This window comes from Aplidium turbinatum, chromosome 16 (genome assembly GCF_918807975.1).
Source record: "Aplidium turbinatum chromosome 16, kaAplTurb1.1, whole genome shotgun sequence".
In the NCBI taxonomy this organism is placed as follows: domain Eukaryota; kingdom Metazoa; phylum Chordata; class Ascidiacea; order Aplousobranchia; family Polyclinidae; genus Aplidium; species Aplidium turbinatum.
In genome coordinates this window covers 21,773,996-21,784,589 of record NC_137487.1, presented here as the reverse complement: position 1 = coordinate 21,784,589, position 10,594 = coordinate 21,773,996, and positions in this window count along the sequence as shown.

Here is a 10,594-nt window from a genome sequence, read left to right as displayed (position 1 = left end):
ATGTGGAAAAAATGTGATTTTGTGTTATTTTTTTCCTTTTGGCCTTTAAAGTTTCTGCAAAATGCTGTGCAGTACTGGACTGATGCTACTGTAGACGTAGAGACGGTTTTTCGCGCCGTAGGCGCAAAAAAGTTTTTTGCACGGGGGCCCCCCGATCTAAAAGTGCCCCGGGCCCCCCCCCATCAGCTAAATCCGGCCCTGGCGCCGCGCGTAACTGTTTTTACCGATTTTTGCCCTCACAGCAGCCGATTTTCAGCCGATACTCACGCTCCAGGTCCAAATCTAAACATTGAACTTGAAAAAAAAACGTAGCCTGGAAACACACCTAGTCTAGTAAAGTTAAAAAGGTTGAGAAAAGAAATTGATTCTGGTCACTATTCTAAAAGTAAGATTTTCCGAATTGATTAAGAATTAACCAGGGAGTCGAACCGTTTAATTTTTCCGGTTCGAGTCCAGTTCTGGTTCAAAGATTGTTTCAAAATTTGGTTCAGTTCCGGTTTGGGTTCGAAGAAACTTAAGAGTTCCGGTTTAGCTCCGGTTCAACAACAATGAATTGTGGTTCGGGTACGGTTCGGTTTCGACAAAAATAGTCTCAACACCGGTTTTATAAGTTCCGGTTCGGGTCCGATAAAATTAGGCTTATATTGTCTATGATGTCACAGAACAGAAGTCGCTTACCTCAAAAAATTCCTCTCCAAAGCATCGATGATAGTGGATCGTGTGCTACGGAATAGGCTATAATTCATCCGTACAATGTGGCCTCCAAGATAACAACATGCTACGTACAACTTCACTTACCACAATGCGAACAATGACGTACTGCTGGAGTGAACCGCTTTTTTCAACCGGTTCGGGTTCGGTTAGGGTTTAAGCTAACTCAAATTTTCGGTTCAGTTCCGGTTAAGGTTCAGACAAAATCGCACCAAAACCGGTTTACAAAAATCCGGTTCGGGTTCGGTTCGACTCCCTGGAATTAACCCTCCCTAAACCATTAACCCTATAACCTTACTTTTTATGAAAAGCTTTTGTGCACCGCAAAAACTAATGGAGCCTAAAGAAAAAAATTGACTTCGGTGGGCGTCGAACCGATGTCCTCACGAATGTAAGGCAAAACACGAAACCACTGAAACAAAGATGCCAACGAAAAATGTTTACATTCACACGGTACAAGTACAAAGTCTATGCGAAGTAACAGAAAGTTCGCGGGAAAAAAAATTTTGCCCCCGGGCCCGCCTTTTGAAGGGCCCCCCTACCTGGAAAAAATGTGATTTTGTGTTATTATTTTTTTTCCTTTCAGCCTTTGAAGTTTCTGCAAAATGCTGTGCAGTGGTGCATTAATGCTACCGGTAGGCTACTGTAAACGTAAAGGTGGTTTTTCGCACCGTCGGCGCGAAAAATTTTTTTGCACCGAGGCTCCCCGATCTAAAAGGGTCGTGTCGGATAGGGATTTCATCCAGAGGGACTCGTAGCTGACGGCCAGCTTCCTTGCTGTTGAGATGGAACGGCGTGATGATATCTTTGGTGAGGACCTTCCCTACTAATTTATTCCAGTTTTTGTTTGTATCCCTGGTATACAATATAGCCTAAGAGCCAAATCGTCTGCATAACTGTGCTGTGTGGAATTTGTCTGAGGAAGATCATTAACGAAAATATTGAATAACATTGGCGCCAAGCAAGATCCTTGTGGAACTCCATTCCTCAGACGACGGGGGCGGCTGAATTGTCCGTCGCTGGTTTTCAACACAAATGAGCGGTTTGCTATATTTTAGCGAAAAAGCGAACAAGGTGCTTGTCTAGAATCTTTTGTAGGAGTTGAAGAACTAAGCCTTGGTGCCACACTGTGTCATAAGCACACGTTCGATCTACTAATAGGCTAGCACCCCAGCTTTATTTCCTTCCTCGAAACCATCCTCTATGATTATGTCATTAGTCAATTTAAGGCTTAGTCAATTCAATTTAAGGCACGGTTGGCTTAAGCCAGCTTGTTCTGCGGGAAGTTGCGGATCAATGACTGGTTCAAGGCGTGTCATAATGAGCCGCTAAAGAATCTTGTAGGGGACACAGAGTAGAGTAGGCTAATAGGACGATAACTTTTGGAGTATTCCAAAAGTTTTTTCGCTTGGGTAGGGCAATCACGCTGGCTTTCCGCCAGATCTTAGGAGTTATTTTGTGGTTGAGACAGATTGAATAAAATACCTTGAGCCACGTTGTCCCTGATGCTTTTTTTAAGGACCAGCTGATATTATTTGATTCATGTCTTGTTGGTTCAGTATTTTCGGCCATGCTTTTGAATAAAAATAGCCTATACCTGTGTCTTTGTTAGGCTAGGCCTACCTGTTTTTTTCTGTGTCTCCATATCAGATTGATTAGTTTCTGTTGTACCTAATACATTTGATCTTGCTGCACTACATCAAGTTCATCAATCCAATTTTATCTGCATCTTCTGCATCCATGTTATGCTGGCTCGTTTTAGGAGGTGCTACCTCTTAATCTTGCTGTGTTGATTCAGAAATGGCACCAACAGTTCCTCATGGTGCACCAGCAACCTTTTTGACTCAAATTGTTCCATTGCAACCTTTTATTTCTTTTCTGCAGCATTTCTATTTTCAAACTTTTTCTTTGTATGTTTTTTCTTTTTCCAATATACGGGACGGTACCCAAAGTAATCTACACAAATTCATTATAGCCTACATCAACTTACCCGACAGACTACATTAGTAATAGGAAACTTAAGACATGCTGTAAAACAGTTTTAAGGTTATGGTATAGCCCACGCGGAGCATGCCAGGTAGTTCATTAGGGCTATATATTGAATGATGTAAAATGCATGCAAAAGTTCTATATGGCACCAAGATTCTTGTTGCAAACTTGTAGTAACAATGCAAAAATTTGTCATAGATAAACTAGGCCTACTGTACCAGTCGCTGCAGCATCTAAGCATGATCAACATCGCAAATACACAGATGCAATGCAGAAGCACTAAACATCATTCAGGCCTTTAAACAAGATAAACGTAATAGGCCTAGAAATATCTAATGCAACAAAATGCCTGTGAAATGTCGTGGGTGACCCAAAAACACGTAAACTTGTAAAGAGGGCCCGAGACGACAACCTCAGCACTTGCCTCACCCCTAAAGCCACATTTGACTTTAAGGATATCGGTACTTGCTTGCAAATCGAATTAAATTTGTCCTATTGTAAAATAACAAAATTTAATGGATTTTTTGAGTAAATTGCGAGCCCCCTAATTTGCGGCCCTGTGCGATCGCACGGTTCGCACACCCAAAAGGCCGGCACTGCTTGGTGACAACTATGAGACTTTTGAAGTCAAAATCAATGCTAGCCTACCATCAGACTTCAAAGACAACATTGGCTTATTTGTGTTTCTCGGCAGTCGAGTGTAGCAGGAACTCAGCGATAGACACGTGTTTCGCCCATGAGGCTGGGCTCATCAGTACCGCACCACTAGTGTTGAACTGTTTTATTCGGATCAGTAGCTCACGGTACAAAAGATTGACACGGCGAGAGAGTACAAACAAACATAGCCAGGTCGAAGACTTTAGGAAACCGGCCTGCCACACCCCGCGGCGGCGGGGAGCGGCGTGATTTATGGGGTGACGATGCACCCGGGGGGGTTAAGGCCACCAGCATAGGTCGCGAGGGCCAGGCTGGGGAGTCGAGGTACCTGTGGAGGGAGAGTGTGGATCGAAACACTATATGGCCCGTCCGCAAATTTAGAATGGCGGAGCGGGCCAGGGAGACAGGCTCTTTCTGCATAGCCCAGAAAGGAGCCCTGCGACGGACCGGGCGACCCGTCGCGTGTGGACGCTGGAACCGGCAGTAATTGACCGCCGGGCAGCGCCCACGTCTCCTTCACGCGTCGTCGCGCAGGTACTTTGACTCTTATACCCGGTCTGCCAGTAGGCAGAGCGGATAAAATTGGGGTCTCCCACGAGAAAGAGAGTCGAACTATTTAAGGATAATTTGGCTCTCGTGGCAGACGAATATTCAATAAAAATGTGGAGCAGAGGCTCGATTAATCAATAAGTGTTAAACTGTTTTATTCGCATCAACAGCGCACGGGTACAAATAATTGACACGGCGAGAGAGCACAAACAAACATAGCCAGGTCGAAGACTTTCAGAAACCGGCCTGCCACACCCCGCGGCGGCGTGATTTAGGGGTGACGATGCACCCGGAAGAGTAAGTCCACCAGCTTAGGTCGCGGGGGCCAGGCTGGGGAGTCGAGGTACCTGTGGAGGGAGAGTGTGGATCGAAAACGTTACATGACCCGTCCGCAAATTTAGAATGGCGGAGCGGGCCAGGGAGATTTTTTTTTTTTTTTGCGCAACGCTCAGAGTTCAAGATGGATACCAGTACATCTTGCAGGTTTACAATTTTCCATATGAAATGGATTTGTTTCCTGTCTCATCATTAGTGCGTCCGCTCCGGGAGCCGTCCACACACCCAAACACTCAGCAGGCACACCATACTTACATGGAAGATACCTACCAGGGAGGCGAGGGACTCACTACGACCGAAGGGACCCACCGCGGTAGATGGTAATCTGTGGATGTAAATGTTTGGTTAGTGGCTGCCTCAAGCTGATCTGCCTATCTCGACTTTTCTCTTGCTGATCTTGGAGCAGACTAGGAGATGGCGGGTCAAGCATGAGAGCTAGCGCGTTTTGGTAGATGATTAATTTTTAAATTTTAATTGACTTTGTTTGTGTGTGTGTATCTTCTTGTTGCCCGCTTCAAGAAGGGCACCTGTTTGGAGAAAACGGGCCACTGCAGTCTGACATCTCATTTGGCGGAGATGCCAGAGAGGAGCGGCCAGAGGGAGGGTAGCTTTCGCTGACCCCAGAGTCATCTTGGAATAGGCCGCTGCAATCCTGTCATCCCAGGGCGAGTGGGACAACGGAGAGGGACGGTTAAAGATCTCCCGCTGCAATCACTCTTCCGGCATCAGGCCGTTGCAGATGAGTGAGAGGGACGGGTTAAAGGTGGGTTGTTACGCCCTTGGCTGTCTAAAACTTCTTCAAAGATGATCTACGACCGTACTGTGCTAGTGAGACCCACCGCTGCAATCAGTCATCCCTACCACCGAGGACGACTGAGAGGGCGGTTGAAGAGTGGATCTCGACTGATTCTTCTTTCTTCTAACCGTAGGAGGAGGTTTAGAAGGAGTAGAAATGTCAGATGACAAAGGAATGTTATGCTTTTGAGTTATGTCTTTCATTTTTGTCATGATCACCCACAAGGCTTGAATGGTGGACCGTTTTGTGTCCTGTATATATGTGTGGCCTATGTCCAGAGATATCTTCTTTTGGATGATGGTGTGCTTGGCGGTATTCATCATGGTCAGAAGGATCAGGTTGTTCTTTTGTCCTCCAGGGAGTTGGTTGTAAAAGATCATGTCCTTTGTTATTTCTATGTCTTCCTTGGTTAGGTCAAGATATTGTTGTTTCAGGCGCTCCCATATTTCTAGCGCAAAAGAGCACTTGGTGAGGACGTGGGCCACATTGTCTTCTGGTTTTCTGCAGAATTTGCAGTTTGTTATTCTGTCGGAATGTATTGATCTATTAAAATCTCCCTATTTGTATCCTCCATGTGCAATCCGAAAGGACATGGAGGATAGGTGAGGTGGAAAGATGAGTTTGATTCCCTTGTTTTTCAAGAGGATCTCATTCCAAGGAATCTTCTTTCCGTTTTCATCAATCTTGTCAATCTTCTTTTCATTTTGCGTTTTCAGATTGATGTAGATATTTTTGTAGGAAGTATTTTCCCAGTCGTGTTTCAAGCCTTTGAGTTTGCAAAAGGACTTGAAGATGTCCGCATACATTTCGTTTGGAATTGGAGCATGCGGAATGCTGTTGGAGAACAGATGAGGATTAATGTGTCTCATTCTGTAGCTCAAATTGAACATGGCCCATTCGTGCCAGATTTCGGTGGCGTCTTCTGGTGGGAAGAGGTGCCGAATTCTGTCTATGCGACTAGTTTGGAATTTTGATTGGATGTCCACCATGTTGATGCCTCCATTTTTGACAGGAGGAAATGTCTTGCTTCTCTGGAGTTGTTCAAATGGCGAAGGATGCCAGAGGAAGTCGAAGAGGATTTTGTTTAGTTTTTTGATGTGTTGTTTCGTTGGCATCAGCACTCTACTGAGATGCAAAGTGACGGGTACCAAGAGAGTGTTGATGATCGAGATCTTTCCATAGAGGGAGAGTTTTCGTGGTTTGTGGATGTTGGCGATCGTTTGAGTTTTCTTGATGGCGGTCTGCCAGTTCATCTTGTCGAGTTCTGTTTTGTTTGTTCCTAGCCAGATGCCCAGGATCTTGACGTTGTTTAAGATCGCAGCTTCTGGAAAGAGCTGCTGAGCTCTTTGGGCCAGGTTAGGTTTGGACGCCAGGATTTGGGTCTTTCCCTGGTTCACTTTCTGGCCGGACATCGTCTGGTAGGTGGCTAGTTCTTTGTTGATTTCTTTGAGAGATGGAATGTCTCTTGTGATGAATGTGGTGTCGTCCGCATATTGCTGGATTTTGATTGTCAGCTTGGAAAAGCGAAAACCGTTGATCAGATGTTTTTTTTCTATGCGACGGGTCAACACGTCGGCACAGATTATGAAATAGAGCATGCTGAGGGGACAACCTTGTCGAATGCCCCTTTTGACGTTGATTCGTTTTGTTAAAGCTCCATTGATTTCTATTTTGCTTTTTGTTTTGTTGTAAACCAAAGACAGGTAATTCATCATTATTGGTTTTACTCCGAGTTTCTTTAGGATTCCATAGAGGAAGGAGTGACTAACTCTATCAAATGCCTTTTCAAAGTCGGTTATCATGATGTACAAGTCCCTGTGTTGTGTTTGAGATGCTTCCAGGGCGGCTTGTATGTTCATTGTGACATGCTCTATTCTGCGGTTCGGTAGTCCACATTTCTGATTCGGACAAATCAGGTTTGTGATCATGGGTGTGAGTCTGTTGGAGAGGATTTTACTCAAGATCTTGTAATCAGTGTTGAGTAGAGAGATCGGTCTCCAATTTTTGAGCTTTTCCTTTTCACCTTTTTTAAAGATTAACTTCACTTTTGCTTCTCTCATTGAGGGAGTCATTGTTTTTCTCAAGTAACAATTTGTAAGCATCTCTAGAATGTCGTGTTTCATGAAGTGCCAGCATTTTTGGTAGAATAATGATCCGAGACCATCTGATCCAGGGCCAGGGAGACAGGCTCTTTTACTGTAATCAAAAAAAAAATACATCTCAACCGCTGCTTTTGGGAGTCAATTGAATTCTTACCCTTGTGGAAAGAAAACAAGAAACCAACGGTGTCGCCAAGGATAGTGAGTAGTGAGTAGTCAGGTAGTGCTGACGCCAGGAAGATCGCTCCTTTTTAATATTGGCTTACTTGTTGTTGCGCGTTATAAAATCAAAAAATTATCAGAAAGCTTTCAGAATCGCAAAAAGCAATCGATTAATTATTATTTTTCCAAAACTGGTTGATGTAACTTGATATGGTCTTATAGCAGTTGTTTTCAACCAGGGTTCAGCGGAACCCTAAGGTTCCGCCAGTAGGCTAAGTCTAGGGGTTCCGAAAGTTTACATTCAAATCCGAGAGTCAATTTTATTATATGGCTCAAGTTTCTCATTGAATTTTTTATGAGAATAAATGTAATTTTTTACAGTTTGTATTTTTATTGTAGCCTACATAAATAAATCTGAACATGAGTATTTTAATTTAATTTTATTAATTAAACGATGTTTTTTGCATAAGGCAATTAAACTATTGAACAGGGGTTCCTCGAGCTTTTGGAATGTTTCATTGGGTTCCGTTCCACCGAAAAGGTTAAAAAAAATGAAAACCACTGGTCTACAGCCACAACTTGGTAAAAAAATTGTTGGGTAAAATCCTAAATTTATGAATTAACTAATTGTTGCTGTGGGCCTGCTACAAATGTGAGCAAATTTTCAAAGCGACTGAGCTTTCGCAGGCTACCCAGCTAGAAAGCTACGTATATTACACGTTGATTTTTGGTTGATTTTAGGTAGTATGGTATCTTAGGTAGAATTCAGGTGTTATTAAGGAGTTTGTGTACACCAACACAAATTCACTTGTTTAAAAAACATTTTTTTAGAGACATATTTTAGCTATCGTTTAGTATGACTAGTGTGTAAATATGATTCTAGAAGTTTTATCAGGGATTCTTTTTTGAATATAACTCTTGCAAAAATAACACGTGTTTTCCACGTATATTACACGTGTTCAAATTCCTATGATTATTTGACTAATTTTTAAGGTATATAAGGTAAAATTACACCCAGAAGAGGGCATACAAAAGAGAAGAAATGTTTACCCGAGCAGAAGGATGTTTTACCGGAATTTTTTGTATGTTGATTATATGTTGTTTCCACGTGTATTGCACGTTTCCATCTGTTGAAAAGTAACACGTGTTTTCCACGTATATTAAACGTGTTGAAGTTCTTTCGTTCATTTGGGCAATTTTTAATCTGTGTTAGGTAAAACTACCTCCCAAGGACGGTATAAACAGAAAGAATTCTCCACTCAAGTGGATTGGTGTCAACCACGCTCCTCCGCATTTTTTAGGATATAAGTTAGATTATGTGTTTTTGTAGGTATTTTTACACGTTTTTATTACGTTATGTAAAAAGGAAACTTCATGACATTTTTTAGTCGCAAATTAATGTGATCTTTTAACGATAGTTCTTAGTGTAAATTTAAGTGGTCTCGCTTACTGATATTAAACAATTACTTACTAAGGTTTGGTACGGTAGCCACTTTAACAAGTCGAAATTCTGCCACTAAAAATGACCAGAATGAAACCGCCAACCAATCATAAGCTCTGGTTTAAGTGACGTAAAAATGGCGAAAAGAAGATGATACAAAGCAAATTAAGTGATGGATTTTTTGTCAGCTGGTTGGCTTAGGGGTTTTGTCAGCTGGTTGGCTTTCATTGACGCGGGTTCGATTCCCACCACTGCTATTGCTCTTTTTCTTCTCTAATTCCAAATAAAGTTCAAAACAAGCGTTAACTCTCCGAATGAGTGCTAGAAGGGTCACAATTGGACAGTAGCCTCTTATAACAATATGTGTTAAATAAATACAAATGTGTTAAAGTGTTGATTTCAGATACGGTACGCGGAAATTAGGTAGAATGTGGGTGTAAAAACACGTAAAATCCACCACCAAATATACGTGTAATACACGTGAAATAGTGTCGACACTTATACGTGTATTATACGTGAAAATTAACGTATAATACACGACCCAAGGAAGGTAGAATCTACGTGTCAGATACGAGGAAATTAGGTGTAATGCGGGTGTAAAACACGTAAAATCCACTACCAAATATACGTGTAATGCACGTGAAATAGTGTCTACACATATGCGTGTATTATACGTGAAAATTAACGTATAATACACGACCCAAGGAACGTAGAATCTACGTGTCAGATACGAGGAAATTAGGTGTAATGCGGGTGTAAAACACGTAAAATCCACCACCAAATATACGTGTAATGCACGTGAAATAGTGTCTACACATATGCGTGTATTATACGTGAAAATTAACGTATAATACACGACCCAAGGAACGTAGAATCTACGTGTCAGATACGAGGAAATTAGGTGTAATGCGGGCGTAAAACACGTAAAATCCACCACCAAATATACGTGTAATGCACGTGAAATAGTGTCTACACATATGCGTGTATTATACGTGAAAATTAACGTATAATACACGACCCAAGGTACGTAGAATCTACGTGTCAGATACGAGGAAATTAGGTGTAATGCGGGTGTAAAACACGTAAAATCCACTACCAAATATACGTGGAAAACACGTGTATTAGTGTTGTCAGATACGAGGAAATTAGGTGTAATGCGGGCGTAAAACACGTAAAATCCACCACCAGATATACGTGTAATGCACGTGAAATAGTGTCTACACATATGCGTGTATTATACGTGAAAATTAACGTATAATACACGACCCAAGGTACGTAGAATCTACGTGTAATACACGTGAAACTTCTAGCTGGGTATCATGTGATCGCTCAATTTTGTGCATGCACAGTTTAAACCATTAGGCTACAGTTTTGTTGGCTTTGTTTCCACAATAATCCTATCGTTTCTTTTGCGTTCCAACAAGAACAAATAAATTGGCTTGAATTCAGTATTCCAGGATTTTCAGGTATAGGCTTATCGTTAGCTACTGCTTTAGAAAGATAGAATGCAATCGATATGCCTAAGTATAGTTACCACTTACCAGACCAGGAATCGAACCAGGGACCATTAGAAGCCGTGCTAATAACACTGGCCAAGTCCATTGTGAAGTGGCAAAGAGCAGCTGCTGGAAAACTGAGAAGATAAACATGTGAGAACATATGGTTTCAATCAACAAAGCAATTATTAGTCACAGATTTCCGCTTTCCTTACGACAAATCTGATTGTGATGCAACAATCTCGATAGGCTACCAGCTTCGCGATGACAAGCTTGTAATGCTATGTGGCTTATGTGACAAAACAAGCAGGCAGCATGATAGTCTAGTTAGGCCTACTTTTGCAGAAAAGATGAAAGT